We start from the raw sequence: 20,877 nt of genomic DNA, 5'->3' as shown, positions 1-20,877 counted from the left end.
AATATTGATTGTTAGTGTAAGCAAACTCCATGTTGATTCCAGCTTTTTTAAAGCACACAAACACAATTGTATGAATGCTTTGGAATTTTTGGCAGTTCAATCAAGTTTTATTTTATATCTTATTTATAAAGCACTAAGATGGAATTGGATGGGAAAGGGATAGTACATATGTCTTAATGTGCTTTCTGGTTGACTCTGACATATGGTGACCTTCTCACATTTTTTTTACAAGATTTTCTCAGAGAAGGTCTGTCTTTGACTTGGTCCGAGACTGAGGAGAAAACTCTTAGCATGTCATTAAATGGCCAAACTTTCATCAGATGAAGCTGTGATAGTTAAAGTGGTATCAAACTGACATAACGGTGCAGTGCAAACACGCCTGAAATAGTTGTCTAAAGCCATTCTCAGTTGTATTAAAATGAGTGTCCAGTATGGCATTGGATTTTTGCCACTATAGATGTGAAGATAAACCTAACTATGAATCAAAAGATCAAGTTCAATGAGAAAAAGTAGGTATTGGATACATTTTAAAAGAAATTGCTTGGTTCTGATACCTTATTAAACATTTTCGTCTTAAAAGAATTATTATTATTATTATTATTAACTTTATTTGTACCCCGCTAACATCTCCCGAAAGACTCGGTGCGGCTTACAAAGGCCAAGGCCCTCAATAAAGCAACAGCATAACAAATACAACAATAAAACTCAAAAAAGCAAAACCAATAAACATTAAAGCAATCAACAGTAAACATTAAACAATAACATCATGACACATTTAAAAACAAATGCAATGAATAAAATTAAAAGTGCTGGACATGACAGGTGAAATATAAGGACTTTAGAGTAGGTGCAATGTGCAGACAATCTTAAATCTCTAGTAAAGTGCGTTTGGGACATGATGCTGGGAGTTTCCTATTCTGGAAAGGCACACTGGAACAGCCAGGTCTTCAAGCTCTTCCTAAAGACTGCCAACATTGGGGCTTGTCTGATGTCCTTGGGGAGAGAGTTCCAGAGTCGAGGGGCTACCACAGTGAAGGCCCTGTCCCTCGTCCCCACCAAACGCGCTTGCGACGCAGGTGGAATTGTGAGCAGGGCCTCTCCAGATGAACGGAGGAAACGTGTGGGTTCATATACGGAGATGCAGTCACGCAGGTAGGCGTGAATTTCCTCTTAAGTAGTGGCCCAGCAGTTGCCTGGGTTCTCTGCACAGAGACTTGGGTGGCATGGGTCTTCGCCAGGTGGTCCGTAAACTCCTAATATGGAGATTTGGTGAAGACGGTCTCCTTTTAGAGGTCTGGGTCAGATAGCTGTAAGTCTTGGAGATGCCATCAAAGGTAGCTTTGGCGAAGTTGCTCAAGGTGACTTTGCAGCCCCTGGCTGAGGTGTAGCAGTTGTTGATGCCAACCATCACACGCAGTTTCTTGGGAACTGGGGCAGAGATGATCCCAGTGCCATGGATGAGGAGTACCAGGACTGAGCCACATCGACTGGTGACTTTGCAAGGCACAGTGTGGGGCTTGCTGATCTTGTTGCCCCAGTAGACCCGCCTGACTGGCACGATAGACAGCTTGGTCAAAATGATGGCCCCCTGGATGGTGGGGGCATTTGACACCAAGGACCAATTGGCCGTTGTAGTCACCAATGGCAATAGACACCTTAAACCTGGTCCATTGACTGGCATGGGTCTGTTTCTGCACCAGTATGATCTTCAGAACCTCATCTTTCAGAAAGGAGCTCAGGAAAACATCAATGATTTCAGTCTCCTTGAATGGAAGGGAGAAAAGGTAGATCTCTTCCAGGGACTTGATCTACATGTCTTTGACCAGGCGGCCACGTTTAGTGACTGGGATCCATCCTTTGTCCTTGGCCTTGCCTTCGTAGGCCCCAAGGCCTGTTCTCAGGCCCCTGCCCTGTCCACAGCCCCATTGGCAGCCCCATCCTCGACCTCCGCTGCTATGGATCTTCAACAAATGGCGGATGAAGCTGGTGCTGCGGGAGGGCTGGCGGTGGTGATGGTGGTGGTGGAGAAGGACTCCTGTTTTGTTTGTTTTTTTCAATGTCAGGAGCAATTTGAGAAACCTAAAGTTTTGTTTTACGTAGTTTTGAAGATCAAATTAGGTAGGTGACGTCCCCCATTCTCCATACACTGAGTAAACCGATTTCTGGCGTTTGTCATGACTCTTGCCAGCATAGCAGACATTATGTTGGCAATTTCTTCCTGGATGTTGGTCTTCAAATCTTGTAGGGTCCTTGGATGGTTCACATAAACACGGGATTTCAACCCCCCTTTTTTTGGCCGTGTCAGGAGCGACTTGAGAAACTGCAAGTCACTGCTGGTGTGAGAGAATTGGCCGTCTGCAAGGACTTTGCCCAGGGGAAGCCAGGATGATTTGATGTTTTTATCATCCTTGTGGGAGGCTCTTCTTATATCCCCGCATGAGGAGCTGGAGCTGATAGAGGGAGCTCATCCGTCTCTCCCTGGATTCGAACCTGGGATGTTTTTATCATCCTTGTGGGAGGCTTCTCTCATATCCCCGCATGAGGAGCTGGAGCCGATAGAGGGAGCTCATCCGCCTCTCCCCGGATTTGAACCTGCGATCTGTTGGTCTTCAGTCCTGCCAGCACAGGGGTTTAACCCACTGTGCCACCGGGGGCTCCAAAAAAACCCCATAGGAAAAAAATCACAAGGGGCCAAATCTGGAGAGTGGGCTGGCCACTCCAAATCCGCTCGAAAAGTAGGCCTCAACGGCAAAAGCATGCTCCTCACTGGTCCAATGCATGATGGCAACTGAACCCTCCTGTTTAAGGAGCTCCATTGGCTGCCGTTCATTTTCGGGTCACAATTCAAGGTGCAGGTGCTCACCTACAAAGCCCTAAATGGTTTGGGATCCGCCTACCTGCGTGACCGCATCTCCGTATATGAACCCACACAATCCCTCCGTTCATCTGGAGAGACACTGCTCACGATCCCACCTGCGTCGCAAGCGCATTTGGTGGGGACGAGGGACAGGGCCTTCTCCGTGGTAGCCCCCCGACTCTGGAACTCTCTCCCCAAGGACATCAGACAAGCCCCAACGTTGGCAGTCTTTAGGAGGAGCTTGAAAACCTGGCTGTTCCAGTGTGCCTTTCCAGAATAGGAAACTCCCAGCATTATGTCCCAAACTCACTTTACTAGAGATTTAAGATTGTCTGCACATCGCACCTACGCTAAAATCCTTACATTTCTCCTGTCATGCCCAGCACTTTTTATTCATTACATTTGGCCCGGCCCTTAGTTTTTAAATGTGTCATGATGTTATTGTTTTACTGTTATTGCTTTACTGTTTATTGGTTTGCTTTTTGAGTTTTATTGTTTGTATTTGTTATGCTGTTGTTATGCTGTTGTTTTATTGTAAGCCTTTGTAAGCCGCACTGAGTCCTTCAGGAGATGTTAGCGGGGTACAAATGAAGTTAATAATAATAATTAATAATAATAATAACTGTGTCAGGACAAAACTTTATACTCCCGCCTCTTGAACGAGACCACTACCACTCCGCTACGTCTTCAACCGACTGAATGGCGCACATTTTAATAAAGGAAGTTATGCTGCCTCGCCCTGTATAAAAGGAGAATAGAAAACCCACCAGCTAAGAAGGTTGTAGCAGTTTCCTGATGCCTGAGCCTACTGGATTAGTCAAGATTCTGTATTAAATGTGTTCGGACTACTTTGGCTCTTTTAACAGTTTGCAGCAACTGAATTATACTGAGAACTGGGAGGACAGAGAATCCAGGACATTTTAAAAAGTAGTTAAAAAATAGGAAGAGAGAGAATTAATCAGACCTGTATCTGCTAAATTGAGACTGTTGGCAGTCTATGAATTTCCAAGCAATTATTATTATTATTATTATTTTATTATTAATTAAACTTTATTTGTACCCCGCTAGCATCTCCCGCAGGACTCAATGCGGCTTACAAAGGCCAAGGCCTCAACACACAATATAACAATACAATAACTAAGGCAAATTAAAACAATTAAAGCAATCTAAAACAACAAGCAATAGACAATCCATTAAGACACAGTAAAACTGGGCCGGGCCAGAGTAAGGGTACAAGAGTTAAAAGTGCTGATGTGACAGGTGGAAAATGAGGCTTATGTGCAATGTGCAGAGTGCGGCGGTCTTGGCTTTAATAAAGTGCTTATGGGACTTGGTAATGGAGGTTTCCTATTCGGGGAAGGCACATCGGAACAGCCAGGTCTTCAAGTTCTTCCTGAAGACTGCCAATGTAGGGGCCTGTCTAAGATCTTTGGGGAGGGTGTTCCAGAGTCGGGGGGCCACTACGGAAAAGGCCCTGTCTCGTGTCCCCACCAAACGCGCTTGCGATGCAGGTGGGATCATGAGCAGGGCCTCTCCAGATGAACGAAGAGAGCATGTGGGTTCGTAGACGGAGATGCGATCACGCAGGTAGGCTGGTCCCAAACCGTTCAGGGCTTTGTAGGTAAGCACCTGCACCTTAAATTGGGCTCGGTAGATAAACGGCAGCCAGTGGAGCTCCCTGAACAGTAGGGTTGACCTCTCTCTGTAAGGAGCACCAGTTAACATCCTGGCTGCTGCTCGTTGGACCAGTTGGAATTTCCGAGCCGTTTTCAAGGGCAGCCCCACGTAGATCGCATTACAGTAATCCACCCTAAAGGTGACCAAGGCATGGCTCCGGCCAGATCAGCCTGGTTTTGCCCACACAAGTACACCTTTCATGACTGTTTCTGGGACCAGTTAAAGGAAGGAGGCCCTCGTTTCTCCTCCCTGCCCCGACGTACCATTCCTGTTTTCCCTTTAACCAAAGGAATGCTCAAGGGAGGCTTTAAACCCAGAGACTAAGGAGTTTTTAATTGATTCATCATCTTCCTTCTAACCGATTCATGGGTCAATTCAGTTTTAATCAATGACCACATTAGCAAAACTACAAGATAAGCCTCCTTTTTTGAGAGTCGGGAAAGAGTGGAGGGCAGGGAAGAAACTATGAGATAACTTACAATCAAATAAACCAAGGCTGTGACTCTTTATTAGAAGGAAAGGACATCTTGCATGTTTCCTTTTCAATTCCCAATTACAGCAACACACACTGGAACCAAAATAGCCTCCAAACTGAATGCGTGCACTGTTCATTTGCAGCCACTCTGATTACAATTTGGTTTCCCACTGATGAAAATTGGCTGCCACTGATTAATCAACAAAGAATTTGGTCAAATGATCACACAGGAGTTTATACGGAGTGAGTCTGGCTCCAAACAATTTGCAGCCTGAAGCAACATACAAATGAGTTCTCTTCACTCTCGTTGGCCCCTTCCATACAGCTGTATAAAATCCACATTGAACTGAATTATATGGCGGTGTGGACTCAGATAACCCAGTTCAAAGGGTACGTTTTTGGATTATCCGCCTTGATATTCTGGGTTATATGGCTGTGTGGAAGGGCCCTAAGTCTCTCCTCCAACTTGGGTTGTAGAATGTCACAGCCTAACTCTCTACGGCAGTGTTTCTCAACCTGGGGGTCACAAGGGGGTTTCAGAGGGGTCGCCAAAACCATCAGAAAACACGTATTTCTGATGGTCTTAGGAACCCGTTCGGCAGAGAAGGCTGAAGATCTCTCCACCTGTCCTTCTCTTCCTTTTTGAAAACAGACGGCGAATCATAGAATCATAGAATTATTGAGTTGGAAGAGACCTCGTGGGTCATCCAGTCCAACCCCCTGCCAAGAAGCAGGAAAATCACATTCAAAGTACCCCCGACAGATGGCCATCCAGCCTCTGTTTAAAAACCTCCAAAGAAGGAGCCTCCACCATACTCTGGGGCAGAGAATCCTCCCACCAAAAGCCCTCCTCCTGCTGTGTTTGGCAGGCGTTCTTGGCTCATGGTGCGCCTGTGTGACATGGGACTGAGAGTCACCCAGCTGCATCCATTGTTCCTTGAGTTCTCCAGATGTAGGCAGGGGTGGCTCAACCCATTACGCAAAGTAAGCATTTGCAGTATAGTTGATTATGCCCAGGGGCGCTCTTGAGGCGCTCTTGGGGGAAAATAGACCTTGACATATGAGAGTTGTAGTTACTGGGATGTATAGTTCACCTAAAATCAAAGAGCATTCTGAACTCCACCAATGATGGAATTGAACCAAATATGGCACACAGACCTCCCACGACAAACAGACAATATATATCAGTGATTGGTTGGGGGGGGGGGGGGGGGGCAAAATACTGTTTGCTTACCATTGAAAATTACCTAGGGCTGCCTCTGGATGTAGGTAAACTACATATCTCCTAAATCACTCTCAATTCCTCCCAAATCCCTCCGGTATTTTCTGTTGGTCATGGGCGTTCTGTGTGGGAAGTTTGGCCCAATTCTATCATTAGTGGGGTTCAAGGGACCCTTTGATTGTAGGTGAACTATAAATCCCAGCAACATGAGGAACTGTATTAAGGGGTCACGGCATTAGGAAGGTTGAGAACGGGGGACGCCTGGCTCGAGAGCAGTACATGTGAAAAAGATCTTGGGGTCCTTGTGGACAACAAGTGAAACATGAGCCAACAATGTGATGCAGCCAGGGGCGGCTCGTCCATTACGCAAAGTAAGCGGTCGCAGTACACTTTTTTTGCCAGGGGTGCAGAGGCGCCTCTGTAAATGCCCCTCGACCGCCACTTGAGGAGCGCCCCCTTGGCTCACAACAGCCCTAGCAGTCCAGGGGGAGCCTTGGCTTTCTTGCCTCACTGCCGGGCGATCCTCTTCCCGAAGGTGCTCAATCATTCTCCGCGTTCGATCCCTTCCCATAGCCGGCTCCCTTTCCTGATCCCCCGGCGCTCCACCCGCCTCCTCTCCCCAATCCGTGGGTGGGCCAAGGGGCAGAGCCGTCGGGCCGCACTTGCTCCCTTGCCTGGCCCGCTTCGGGTCTGGAGGCATGTCTGAAGACCCCAGCGTACGCACCAAAAGTCGCCTCTTCTCCTGACTTTCTCCTCAACCATTCGGACCAAGAGAGAGAGAGAGAGAGAGAGCCCCTCTAGCTGGAGGTATCTCCCAACTCCGCTTACCATTGAAAATTACCTAGGGCCGCCTCTGCCTATGACTGCAACCTGGGGAAAGCTACCCAATTGCAAAATGCATGGCCCAAATGAATTCAAACAAACTAACAGTGCAAGAAAAAGAATCAAATCTCCTGGCAGAGCCGTGCCAGCACAAGGAGGAAGCAAGCTTGTTTCCTGCTGCCCCGGAGACTAGGATGCTGAACAATGGCTTCAAACTACAGGAAAGGAAGTTCCACCTAAACATTAGGAAGAACTTCCTAGCGGTGAGAGCAGTCCAGCAGTGGAACTCTCTGCCCCGGAGCGTGGTGAAGGCTCCTTCTTTGGAAACTTTTAAACAGAGGCTGGATGGCCATCTGCAGGGGTGATTCTGGAAAATTCCAGGCAAGATTCTGGAAAAGATTGTTAAGGAAGTGGTCTGCAAACACTTAGAAACAAATGCGGTCATCGCTAATAGTCAACATGGATTTATCAAAAACAAGTCATGCCAGACTAATCTGATCTCTTTTTTCGATAGAGTTACAAGCTGGGTAGATGCGGGGAATGCCATGGATGTAGCGTACCTGGATTTCAGTAAGGCCTTCGACAAGGTCACCATGACCTTCTGACAAGGAAACTAGTCCAATGTGGGCTAGGCAAAACTACGGTGAGGTGGATCTGTAATTGGTTAAATGGACGAACCCAGAGGGTGATTCTCCCCAATGCTTCCTCTTCATCCTGGAAAGAAGTGACGAGCGGAGTGCCGCACGGTTCCGTCCTGTTCAACATCTTTATTAATGACTTGAATGAAGGGTTAGAAGGCAGGATCATCAAGTTTGCAGACGACACCAAATTGGGAGGGATAGCCAATACTCCAGAGGACAGGAGCAGGATTGAAAACGATCTTGACAGATTAGAGAGATGGGCCAAAACGAACAAAATGAAGTTCAACAGTGACAAATGCAAGATACTCCACTTAGACAGAAAAAACGAAAGGCAAAGATACAGAATGGGGGACAATGCCTGGCTCGAGAGCAGTACGTGTGAAAAAGATCTTGGAGTCCTCGTGGACAACAAGTTAAACATGAGCCAACAATGTGATGAGGCGGCAAAAAAAGCCAATGGGATTTTGGCCTGCATCAATAGGGGCATAGTGTCTAGATCTAAGGAAGTAATGCTACCCCTCTATTCCGCTTTGGTTAGACCACACCTGGAATATTGTGTCCAATTCTGGGCACCACAATTCAAGAGAGATATTGACAAGCTCGAATTTGTCCAGAGGAGGGCAACTAAAATGATCAAGGGTCTGGAGAACAAGCCCTATGAGGAACAGCTTAGGGAACTGGGCGTGTTTAGCCTGAAGAAGAGAAGGCTGAGAGGAGATATGATAGCCATGTATAAATATGGGAGAGGAAGCCACAGAGAGGAGGAGCAAGCTTGTTTTCAGCTTCCTTGGAGACTAGGACGCGGAACAATGGCTTCAAACTACAAGAAAGGAGATTCCATCTGAACATTAGGAAGAATTTCCTGACTGTGAGAGCCGTTCAGCAGTGGAACTCTCTGCCCCGGAGTGTGGTGGAGGCTCCTTCTTTGGAAGCTTTTAAGCAGAGGCTGGATGGCCATTTGTCAGAGGTGCTTTGAATGCAATATTCCTGCTTCTTGGCAGGGGGTTGGACTGGATGGCCCATGAGGTTTCTTCCAACTCTTTGATTCTATGATTCTATGAGGTTGGATGGCCATCTGCAGGGGTGCTTTGAATGCGAATTTCCTGCTTCTTGGCAGAATGAGGTTGGACTGAATAGTCCACAGGGTCTCTTCCAACTCTATGATTCTGTGATTCTATGATAAGTAAGTTGGTTCAAACCTTCTGGACTGCTAAAGCTGACAGAGAATGGCAATGTGGAAACAAAAGGCAGCAATTTGGACCAGTTACAAATTTAGCCATAATGAGTCTGACTCGGAGAAGGTTATGGGTGGGAAGATCTCTATTGGCTGGCCTCCTTCCGCCCTTCCTTCGAAAACTCCCCCCTTATCAAATCTTGTATAGTGCCTAATGAAATCAGTCACACAATTTCCGTTTTGCTCTTCCCCCTGCCCCACTTTCCTCACCCTTCCAGCCTTCTGGATGCACGCAAGCAATGGCTAATGCTGAACTGAAGAACTGCTCCTGATGTGATTTTTAATCAGCCTTCAATTCATATCTTTCCATCCCGTTTAGCTGGGATGGCTAGAGAGGTGCTTTGTTTCATGGCTGCCCGAGCTTCGGAGCCAGCCAATCTCATTATCCCTTTGAAATGCTCCTTGTGGCTCATGCAAATGCTTTTTTGAATGTGCTGGGAAATTAATAACATCCTAGCACGCTTGGGAGAAAACAATGGAAGCCGCCTCGAACAGCTGAGTAGGGGAAATGGAGACGACCTCATCAGCAAAGCTGGCGCTGGAAATAATTCCGATGGAGAGGTCATTGCGAATGAGAAGTTTGGGACTTGGGTAGTTGTGCAGACGTGTGCCATGAAGCAAGCAGAGGACATGTGGAACTAGTCAGAAGTAGAGTTGGAGACAGAGAGGTAAAATGCAAAAGGTGGAATGCCCAGTCAGGCTGGAAGTGAGATAAGGGAAAAGGCCTAGGATGTCTAATCCATATCTACCTGCAGGGTCCACTCTATCTATTTTGCTATGGACTATGGTCAAGATCTTATGGCACAGGCCCCATCTACACTTGCATATAATGCAGTTTCAGAATGCAGTTTAACTGCGTTATTACTTAGGTGATCCCTCGTTGTCCAAATAGGATATAGCGGTGACCAGGGGAGCATTTGTACAATTAAAACTAGTGCGCCAGCTGCGCCCGTACCTTGGGAAGTCTGACTTGGCCACGGTAGTCCACACTCTAGTCACATCCCGTATAGACTACTGCAACGCTCTCTACGTGGGGTTGCCTCTGAAGACTGCTCGGAAGCTTCAAATGGTCCAACGATCGGCAGCCAGGATGTTAACAGGAGCGGCACTCAGGGAGCATACAACTCCTCTGTCGCGCCAGCTCCACTGGCTGCCAATTTGCTACCGGGCACAATTCAAAGTGCTGGCTTTAGCCTTTAAAGCCCTAAACGGTTCTGGCCCGATCTACCTGTCCGAACGCATCTCCTCCTATGAACCAGCTAGGACATTCAGATCGTCTGGGGAGGCCCTGCTCTCGGTCCCGCCAGCTTCACAAGCATGCATGGTGGGGACGAGAGACAGGGCCTTGTCAGTGGTGGCCCCTCGGCTGTGGAACGCCCTCCCTGCAGACATCAGATCGCCCCCCTCCTTACTGACATTCCGGAGGAAAGTGAATACCTGGCTGTTTGAACAGGCTTTTGACTAGCAGTGCAATTGATTGTTTAGCAGAACATGGATAACGATAATGGATAACGAGACTGGATTCTTATTCTAGTTATGAGATCTGATGGATTTGTTATATTGATGTTTTGATATATTGTTGTATTGATGTTTACTGTTAATTAACTTGTTACGTGATTGCTTTTAAATACCCAATAACCTTGTACTTTGTATACTGAAACTGTTGTTGTTAACCGCTCCGAGTCGCCTAAGGGCTGAGAGGAGCGGTATACAAATAAAGTAAATAAATAAATAAATTGTCTTCCAAGATCAGCATACTGGCGGTGGGTCCGTAGGTGACTGTGGAGCCCTATTCTTGATCTGCATGTTCTCCCGCAGTGAGGGCATCGGTTTCCAGGTGGAAGGTGGTCCCGGTCGGGGTTGGCTTGACTTGCCTGCCTCTTGGCACGTTTCTCTCTTTCGCCCTCCATTCGTGCCTCTTTAAATTCTACAGCACTGCTGGTCACAGCTGACCTCCAGCTGGAGCACTCAAGGGCCAGAGCTTCCCAGTTCTCAGTGTCTATGAAAGAGTTTTTAAGGTTGGCTTTGAACCCATCTTTAAATCTCTTTTCCTGTCCACCAACATTCCATTTTCTGTTCTTGAGTTTGGAGTAGAGCAGTGGTTCTCAACCTTCCTAATGCCGCTACCCCTTAATCCAGTCCCTCATGTTGTGGTGACCCCCAACCACAACATTGTTTTTGTTGCGACTTCATAACAGTAATTTTACTACTGTTATAAATTATAATGTAAATATCTGATATGCAAGATGTATTTTCATTCACTGGACCAAACTGGGCACAAATACCCAATGCACCCACATGTAAATGCTAGTGGGGTAGGAGGAGGATTGATTTTGTCATTTGGGAGTTGTAGTTGCTGGGATTTATAGTTCACCTATAATCAAAGAGCATTCTGAACTCCACCAGCGATGGATTTGAACCTAATTTGCCACACAGAACTCCCATGACCAACGGAAAACACTGGAAGGGTTTGGTGGGTATTAACCTTGAGTTTGGGAGTTGTAGTTCACCTATATCCAGAGAGAACTGTGGACTCAAACAATCATAGAATCATAGAATCATAGAATCAAAGAGTTGGAAGAGACCTCATGGGCCATCCAGTCCAACCCCCTGCCAAGAAGCAGGAATATTGCATTCAAATCACCCCTGACAGATGGCCATCCAGCCTCTGCTTAAAAGCTTCCAAAGAAGGAGCCTCCACCACACTCCGGGGCAGAGAGTTCCACTGCTGAACGGCTCTCACAGTCAGGAAGTTCTTCCTCATGTTCAGACGGAATCTCCTCTCTTGTAGTTTGAAGCCATTGTTCCGCGTCCTAGTCTCCAAGGAAGCAGAAAACAAGCTTGCTCCCTCCTCCCTGTGGCTTCCTCTCATATTTATACATGGCTATCAGCCATGTAAATTTATACATGGCTTCCTCAGCCATATTTATACATGGCTATCATATCTCCTCTCAGCCTTCTCTTCTTCAGGCTAAACATGCCCAGTTCCCTAAGCCGCTCCTCATAGGGCTTGTTCTCCAGACCCTTGATCATTTTAGTTGCCCTCCTCTGGACACATTCCAGCTTGTCAATATCTCTCTTGAATTGTGGTGCCCAGAATTGGACACAATATTCCAGGTGTGGTCTAACCAAAGCAGAATAGAGGGGTAGCATTACTTCCTTAGATCTAGACACTATGCTCCTATTGATGCAGGCCAAAATCCCATTGGCTTTTTTTGCCGCCACATCACATTGTTGGCTCATGATTAACTTGTTGTCCACGAGGACTCCAAGATCTTTTTCACACGTACTGCTCTCGAGCCAAGCATCCCCCATTCTGTATCTTGGTCCAGATCCAATGGTGGATCTGGACCAAAGTTGGCACAAATACTCAATATGCGCAAATGTGAACACTGGTGGAGTCTGGGGAAAACAGGCCTTGACTTTTGGGAGTTGTAATTGCTGGGATTTATAGTTCATTACAATCAAAGAACATTCCGAACTCCACCAACGATAGAATTGGCTCAAAGTTCCCACATGAAATCCCCATGACCATCAGAAAATACTGTGTTTTCTGATGGTTTTTGGCGACCCCTCTGACACCCCTTCGCGACCCCCTCAGGGGTCCTGACCCCCAGGTTGAGAAACACTGGAGTAGAGCAACTGCTTTGGGAGACGGTGGCTGGGCATCCGGACAACGTGGCCGGTCCAGCGGAGTATCTTGCATTTGTCCCTGTTATTTATTTATTTATTTCACAGTTTTGTATACCGAGCTTCTCAACCTCGTTGAGGGACTCAGCCCGGTTTACAGCCATAAAAACATATACATTCATTAAAATATCATATATCACAAATTACAAAACAACTTTAAAAACACTAAATATAAAACTACAGTGTTCAGTCGTCCTAATAAGATGGATCTATATTCACTTCCATCCAGAGTCCTATGGTGTTGTCTCATTCCTCAAAGGCCTGACTCCACAGTCACGTCTTCACCCGTTTCCTAAATGTTAGGATGGATGGGGCGGTTCTGGCCTCCAGAGGGAGAGAGTTCCAGAGTCATGGGGCCACCACGGAGAAGGCCCTGTCCCTCGTCCCCACCAGCCGCGCTTGCAAAGCTGGTGGGACCGAGAGCAGGGCCTCTCCAGATGATCTTAGTAATCTTGATGGTTCGTAGGGGAGAATACGTTCGGAGAGGTAAACAGGGCCGGAGTCGTTTAGGGCTTTATAGGTCAACACCAGTACTTTGAATTGTGCTCGGAAGCTAATTGGCAGCCAGTGGAGCTGGCGTAACAGCGGAGTGGTGTGCTCCCTGTACCCAGCCCCCGTTAGTAATCTGGCTGCCGCGCGTTGGACTTGCTGCAGCTTCCGGGCAGTCTTCAAAGGCAACCCCACGTAGAGAGCGTTGCAGTAATCTAAGCGGGATGTTAGTTTTGGCCCATCATCTCTCTAATTTGTTAAGATTGTTTTGAATATCTGCTCCATCCAGCGTGTAAAGAGAACATCAAACTGCCTCTTTGCAGCTTGAAAACTTTTCCTCTTTCCTGGGCTTTGGAACTGTTTGGTAACAATAAATGAATATTCAAAGAGAGGAATCAGATTGGGCACTTTTCACCTCGGTGCCAAGTGTGAATTAAAACGCTCATCACTTCTGGCATCTAGATCTCAGCCTCATCAAACTGCCTTTCCCTCCCTTCTTTTTCTCATTAACAACTAAGATGCCCAAATCTATACAAAGGTACTGAAACCGCAATGGGATAAGGAAAGTGAACCCCCCCCCCAAAAAAAAAAAAAAAAAAAAAAGCTTAGGAGAGGCAGAGCTTTCCAGCAGTGCTCACGGGGCTTCATATAAATTGTGATTTTAATTCTGCTGTTGTTTTATTTGCTGCCTGGCTTGTTTTTAATTAGTGTTCTTTGCACAGGCTAGATTTTATGTTTTTTTTTTTTAAGTTTAGCATTTTGTGAGATGTCTCTGGGGGGTGGTAGCATAGGCACAAATAAATGCATTACGTTTGGGGAAGAGGGCAACTGTAATCCTATTATTTGATGCAACAGGTGTAAACCCATCGGATTTACCTATGCGTTGACTCACTATTCAATGCGTTGACTCACCAAAAGGGGGCAAATTGCCTCTCTGAATGCATCTGGGAGCCCCCATTCACAATTTACATTTTAATTAGATTGCAAGGACATGCAATCTTTTAACAATTTTTCAAAACAAGAAGTGGATTTCCAGCCTTTTCAGCAATGTAGTGGTGATTGGTTGTTGTTGTTTTTTGTTGTTGTTTGTTTTTTGCAATCCACAAGGCTCTTGAATGCGTCCAGAAGCACAGAACTGGCCTCCAATTCTACCAGGCATGTAGCCGGGGGAGGGGGGGGCTTGAGCGGCTTCAGCCCCCCCCCCCCCGAAATTCTCATGGTGGTTCGCGAAAAGGCCTTACTGGTGCATTATTTAAACTGTTATGTTTATTCATATCATGATCTGACCACCATACTCAATATATCCCATATGCATGGGGGTATTGGGGTAATGATACAAAAGGTTTGCTAGGCTAGACCCTCTTTCACTCAGACTCAGCCCCCCCGAAACTCAGCCCCCCCCCCCCGAACCCACCCCTCGAAAAAAAAATTCAGCCCCCCCCCCGAAACAAAATCCTGGCTACGGGCCTGAATTCTACCACATTTGCTTACTCTCATTTAAAGATCAAACTACTTTGGTGAAATTGACTCCGAGATTTGTCTGTCCGCCTGGAAAACTGGAAAACTATAGCAATTTTCTGAAATTTCAGTCAGAAGCCTGAGATCTCACAATTCTAGGTGATGATCCTGTGAGTAAACATGAGTGACAGGGGGTAGGGAAAAGGCAGAACTACTTAATGCCTTCTTTGCCTCGGTCTTCTCACAAAAAGAAAGTCATTTTCAATCTCAGCAAGATGGAGTGGGTGAGGGATTAGAGGACATCCAACCCCAAATTGGGAAACAAGTCATCCAGGAATACCTGGCCGCTCTAAATGAGTTCAAGTCCCCAGGGCCAGATCAACTACACCCAAGAGTATTGAAGGAACTAGCGGAAGTCATTTCGGAACCATTGGCAATCATCTTTGAGAGTTCTTGGAGAACGGGAGAAGTTCCAGCAGATTGGAGGAGGGCCAATGTGGTCTCAATCTTCAAGAAGGGAAAAAAGGATGACCCAAACAATTACCGTCCGGTCAGCCTCATGTTGACAGGAAGATTCTGGTTGATGAAGATTCTGGAAAAGATTGTTAAGGAAGTGGTCTGCAAACACTGAGAAACAAATGTGGTCATCGCTAATAGTCAACATGGATTTATCAAAAACAAGTCATGCCAGACTAATCTGATCTCTTTTTTTGATAGAGTTACAAGCTGGGTAGATGTGGGGAATGCTGTGGATGTAGCGTACCTGGATTTCATTAAGGCCTTCGACAACGTACCCCATGACCTTCTGGCAAACAAACTAGTCCAATGTGAGTTAGGCAAAACTACGGTGAGGTGGATCAGTAATTGGTTAAATGGACGAACCCAAAGGGTGCTCACCAATGCTTCCTCTTCATACTGGAAAGAAGTGACAAGTGGAGTGCCGCAGGGTTCCGTCCTGGGCCCGGTCCTGTTCAACATCTTTATTAGTTACTTAGATGAAGGGCTAGAAGGCAGGATCATCAAGTTTGCAGACAACACCAAATTGGGAGGGATAGCCAATACTCCAGAGGACAGGAGCAGGATTCAAAACGATCTTGACAGATTAGAGAGATGACTGGCCAAAACTAACAAAATGAAGTTCAACAGTGACAAATGCAAGATACTCCACTTTGGCAGAAAAAACGAAATGCAAAGATACAGAATGGGGGAACGCTTCGCTCGAGAGCAGTACGTGTGAAAAAGATCTTGGAGTCCTCATGGACAACAAGTTAAACATGAGCCAACAATGTGATGTGGCGGCAAAAAAGGCCAATGGGATTTTGGCCTGCATCAATAGGAGCCTCGTGTCTAGATCTAGGGAAGTAATGCTACCCTTCTATTCCACTTTGGTTAGACCACACCTGGAATATTGTGTCCAATTCTGGCACCACAATTCAAGAGAGATATTGACAAGCTGGGATGTGTCCAGAGGAAGGCGACTAAAATGATCAAGGGTCTGGAGAACAAGGCCTATGAGGAGCGGCTTAAGGAGCTGGGCATGTTTAGCCTGAAGAAGAGAAGGCTGAGAGGAGATATGTTAGCCATGTATAAATATGTGAGAGGAAGCCACAGGGAGGAGGGAGCAAGCTTGTTTACTGCTTCTCTGGAGTTTAGGACGCGGAACAATGGCTTCAAACTACAAGAAAGGAGATTCCATCTGAACATGAGGAAGAACTTCCTGACTGTGAGCGCCGTTCAGCAGTGGAACTCTCTGCCCCGGAGTGTGGTGGAGGCTCCTTCTTTGGAAGCTTTTAAACAGAGGCTGGATGGCCAGGGGTGATTTGAATGCAATATTCCTGCTTCTTGGCAGGGGGTTGGACTGGATGGCCCATGAGGTCTCTTCCAACTGTTTGATTCTATGATTCTATCTGTTAGGGCAGTGTTTCTCAACCTAGGGGTCGGGACCCCTGAGGGGGTTGCGAGAGGGTTTCAGAGCGGTCGGCAAAGACAATCAGAAAACAAATATTTCTGATGGTCTTAGGAACCCCGCTGGCAGAGAAGGCTGAAGATATCTCTACCTGTCCTTCTCTTCCTTTTTGAAAACAGTTGGTGAATACTCCCACCAAAGTCGTCCTCTGCTGTGATTGGCTGGCCTCTCAGTCAAAGGGAGGGCTGTTTCTGAGATTCCAAGCAGGGAGGGGAGAGCAGGCATGCTCGGTGCAAGGCAGTGTGGTACACATGTGCTAATGTGCGGGGGAGGGAGAGCGTATGGGGCTGGGAACAGGCTCACCCAGCTAGTCCCGCCAAGGCATAGGGGTTCTGTGTAGGAAGATTGGTCCAATTCCATCATTGGTGGGGTTCAGAATGCTCTTTGTTTTTAGGTGAACTATAAATCCCAGTAACTACAACTCCCAAATGTCAAAGTCTATTTTCCCCAAACTCTATTTTCACCAGTGTTCACATTTGGGCATATCTATGCCAATTTTGGCCCAGATCCATCATTGTTTGAGTCCACAGTACTTTCTAGATGTAGGTGAACTACAACTCCAAAACTCAAGGTCAGTGCCCACCAAACCCTTCCAGTATTTTCTGTATTTTCTGTTGGCTCTATGTGCCAAGTTTGGTTCAATTCCATCATTGGTGGAGTTCAGAATGCTCTTTGATTGTAGGTGAACAATAAATCCCAGTAACTACAATTCCCAAATGACAATATCAACCCCCCTAATTCACCAGTATTCAAATTTGGGCGTATTAGGTTTTTCGTGCCAAATTTGGTCCACTGAATGAAAATACATCTCCCATACCAAATATTTACATTACGGTTCATAACAGTAGCACAATTCCAGTTATGAAGTAGCAACAAAAATAATGTTATGGTTGGGGGTCACCACAACGTGGGGAACTGTATTAAGGGGTCGCAGCATTAGGAAGGTTGAGAAACACTGTGTTAGGGCATGTAAGAAATCAGTTAGTGTGTGTATGTCAATGGTAAAATAAAAAGCACGAAGCTGATTGGTTGGGCTATGCCTGGGGAGCTAGCTGAGCCTGGGAGTTTTGGTTACTGTTACATTTTTCATGATTGTATATATGTTGTTCCATATTACAAAGAGTAAACTACTTGTACTTTAATGGTCATCTGCGTGGCATATTTTCTTTCTCTAGCAAGATAGTGTGTGAACTGATCAAACATGAATGACGCATGATTTTACATTGTGCCACAGAATGCATTGTTGAGTAGTACCAAATTCCACTGAGCTTTCAAAAACTATTAGTTTTCAAGGACTTTCTCGCAGAGGGAAGAAAAATGCTGAAATTACTAATTGCAACCTTCATGAAGACAGTTAGTGAGGAATTACGTAATAGTGAGGAACGTTGGAAATCAGAGTCCCAAAATATTTGGAAAGTCACACGATTCCCACCTATCTCCCCTTCCGCTCTCCCCCGCACATCCTGCCTTTTGTAGCATGAGATATGAAGGTCTTGAAACCCTATGCACTTTTATGGACTCCATCAATTGCCTCCAATATGGAATGCAAGTGGAGGAAATTTCAATAAGACCTAGAATTATATAGTTGGAAAAGACTACAAGGGCCATATAGCCCAACTCCATTCTGCCATGCAGAAATACCCAATCCAAGCACTCCCGAAAAATGGCCATCCAGTCTCCTCCTGAGAAGGAGACTCCATTGGAGTCACAAGCAACATATTCCCCTTTTGAACTGTTCTTTCCATCAGGAAGTTCTTCCTAATGCTTTGATTATAGGATAACCCTAAACGGTTCCGGCCCAAAATACCTTTCGGACCGCATCTCGGCCTATGAGCCCACGAGGGCCTTGAGATCGTCTGGGGAGGCCCTTCTCTCGATCCCGCCTGCTTCACAGGCACGTCTGGCACATCCTGCCTTTTGTAGCATGAGATATGAAGGTCTTGAAACCCTATGCACTTTTATGGACTCCATCAATTGCCTCCAATATGGAATGCAAGTGGAGGAAATTTCAATAAGACCTAGAATTATATAGTTGGAAAAGACTACAAGGGCCATATAGCCCAACTCCATTCTGCCATGCAGAAATACCCAATCCAAGCACTCCCGAAAAATGGCCATCCAGTCTCCTCCTGAGAAGGAGACTCCATTGGAGTCACAAGCAACATATTCCCCTTTTGAACTGTTCTTTCCATCAGGAAGTTCTTCCTAATGCTTTGATTATAGGATAACCCTAAACGGTTCCGGCCCAAAATACCTTTCGGACCGCATCTCGGCCTATGAGCCCACGAGGGCCTTGAGATCGTCTGGGGAGGCCCTTCTCTCGATCCCGCCTGCTTCACAGGCACGTCTGGCGGGGATGAGAGAGAGGGCCTTCTCGGTGGTGGCCCCCCGGCTGTGGAACACCCTCCCTGTTGACATCAGACAGGCGCCCTCCCTTATGTCCTTCCGTAAGAGCCTCAAGACATGGCTATTTGAGAAGGCATTTAACTGAGTGCTACACTAACTGGTAATGACAACTGGAACGGAATATGGATTACGAGATTGGTTATGATTCTACGATAAGACGGAGCGGATTATTTTTAGTGTAATTATATTATTGTGTATTAGTGATATGTTGATTTTTCGTTATTGCTTTATTGTAAATTGTCTTTTATATGTTGTACACCGCCGTGAGTCGCCCTAGGGCTGAGAACGGCGGTCAACAAATGCAGCAAATAAATAAATAAATTGTATCTTTCTTCCTGCAAGAATCCACTGCTCCATATCTTAGTCTCTGGAGCAGCAGAACACAAATTTTCAATATGTCCTCCTTTCAAATACTATATATACTCAAGAAAAAGCCTAGTTTTTCAGCCCCTTTTCAGGCTGATAAGGATCCCCTCGGCTTATACTCGAGTCAAGGTTATTTATTCTTTTCCTCTGTTATTAGTATTATTTTTATTACATTTTACTCCATTTATTATTATTACTATTACATTTTACTCCATTTATTATTATTGCTATTACGTTTACATCATTTTACTGTTATTATTATTTTTATTACATTAATTATTTTACTGCATTTATTATTACTATTGCATTTATTATTTTACTCTATTATTTATTTATTTATTTATTTATTTATTTACTGTATTTGTATACCTTCCTTCTCAGCCCTCAGGTGACTCAGGGCGGTTTACAGTGGCAACAATTCAATGCCCAATACACCATAATACATTTAAAAACATGAACACCTAATATAAAACCATAACAATAGTTGTTGGGGTTCAGCCTCTGTGAGAACCTGTACCTGATTCTTTGATTGTATTCCCTGATGCCAATGTAGATGTCAATGTTGATTCTGAGGCCAATGTAGATGTTAATACTGATGATGGGTTGAATAGTGAAAATCCGACACCCTTGGAAAGTGAAAGCCAAAGTTCCCATGAAAACATTCATTCCGAACCAAGAGGAGAAGTTTCACTCCCTTGCGGAGAAGTTTCACTCCCAGCCTTAGTTCCTCAGAGAATCTGACACCTGGTCAGCCTAAGGAGGGAAGGAGGGGGCAGATTCGGCAGAGCAGGGGAGAAGCACAAAGTTCACGGAGGTCAGAAAGATTGAGAGAAATGCAAACAAAAACTTCAGGCATTAATCTGCCTTCAGACCAGGCATCGTTTCCATTCCAAGTGCATGCCTGTGGAGACCTCCTGATTCAAGTGGCTGGGTTTCTCGTAGTATCTCAAGTTGTTCCAAGTGCCGTTAGCTGGGAGCTAGCAGATTTCATGATTCATCTAGGGTAAATCATCGTTTGCTGTGTTTTTTTTTATGGACCTGTTCATGGACATTGCTTGTTGCTGTTTTGCTATGGTTTTTCCTTACCTCTGATTCTTCCTCTGCTTTGCATTCAACGTTTTTCAATAAAAGGGATTGTATTCCTGCAGTCAAGTGTGGTGGATTGTTGTCAAGAGGATCCAGTTTCCTGCTCTGGGTCACAACAATAGTATTAAAAACATACATCAATTACGTCTCCTAATAAAAACATTGTCCAAGTCTCGTCGTCCAGTCGTTCCAATTCCTATGTCATTTACCTTGCATTTTCAAACGCTTGTTCAAACAACCAAGTCTTGACTCTTTTCTGAAATGTTATTTTACTCTAATTATTATTAATATTATTATTATTATTATTGTACTCTATTATTATTGGAAGGATATCTAAGCACATTTATATTGAAGAAGGTTAGAATAATGGTTTAATCAGAGTTGGACAGTCTTAGCTTAAATTACAGTTTTAAATTACAGCCATGACACCACTTTGATGGCCGAAAGCGAGGAGGAGCTGAGGAGCCTTCTACTCAAGGTGAAAGAAG

The 20,877-nt window shown here is 45.5% G+C and overlaps 1 protein-coding gene and 1 pseudogene across 2 annotated transcripts in view; both read right to left on the bottom strand.

The window, feature by feature from the left end:
- Positions 1–20,877, bottom strand: part of DLGAP3 (DLG associated protein 3) — a 555,041-nt gene that overhangs the window by 503,635 nt on the left and 30,529 nt on the right. The window lies entirely within an intron of this gene.
- The window catches only part of LOC137094842 (small ribosomal subunit protein uS5 pseudogene), a 43,867-nt pseudogene continuing 24,276 nt past the window's right edge, over positions 1,287–20,877 (bottom strand).

Source organism: Anolis sagrei, chromosome X, assembly GCF_037176765.1.
Source record: "Anolis sagrei isolate rAnoSag1 chromosome X, rAnoSag1.mat, whole genome shotgun sequence".
Taxonomy (NCBI): domain Eukaryota; kingdom Metazoa; phylum Chordata; class Lepidosauria; order Squamata; family Dactyloidae; genus Anolis; species Anolis sagrei.
The sequence above is the reverse complement of the archived record's forward strand: the minus strand, read 5'-3'. Positions and strand labels throughout refer to the sequence as shown.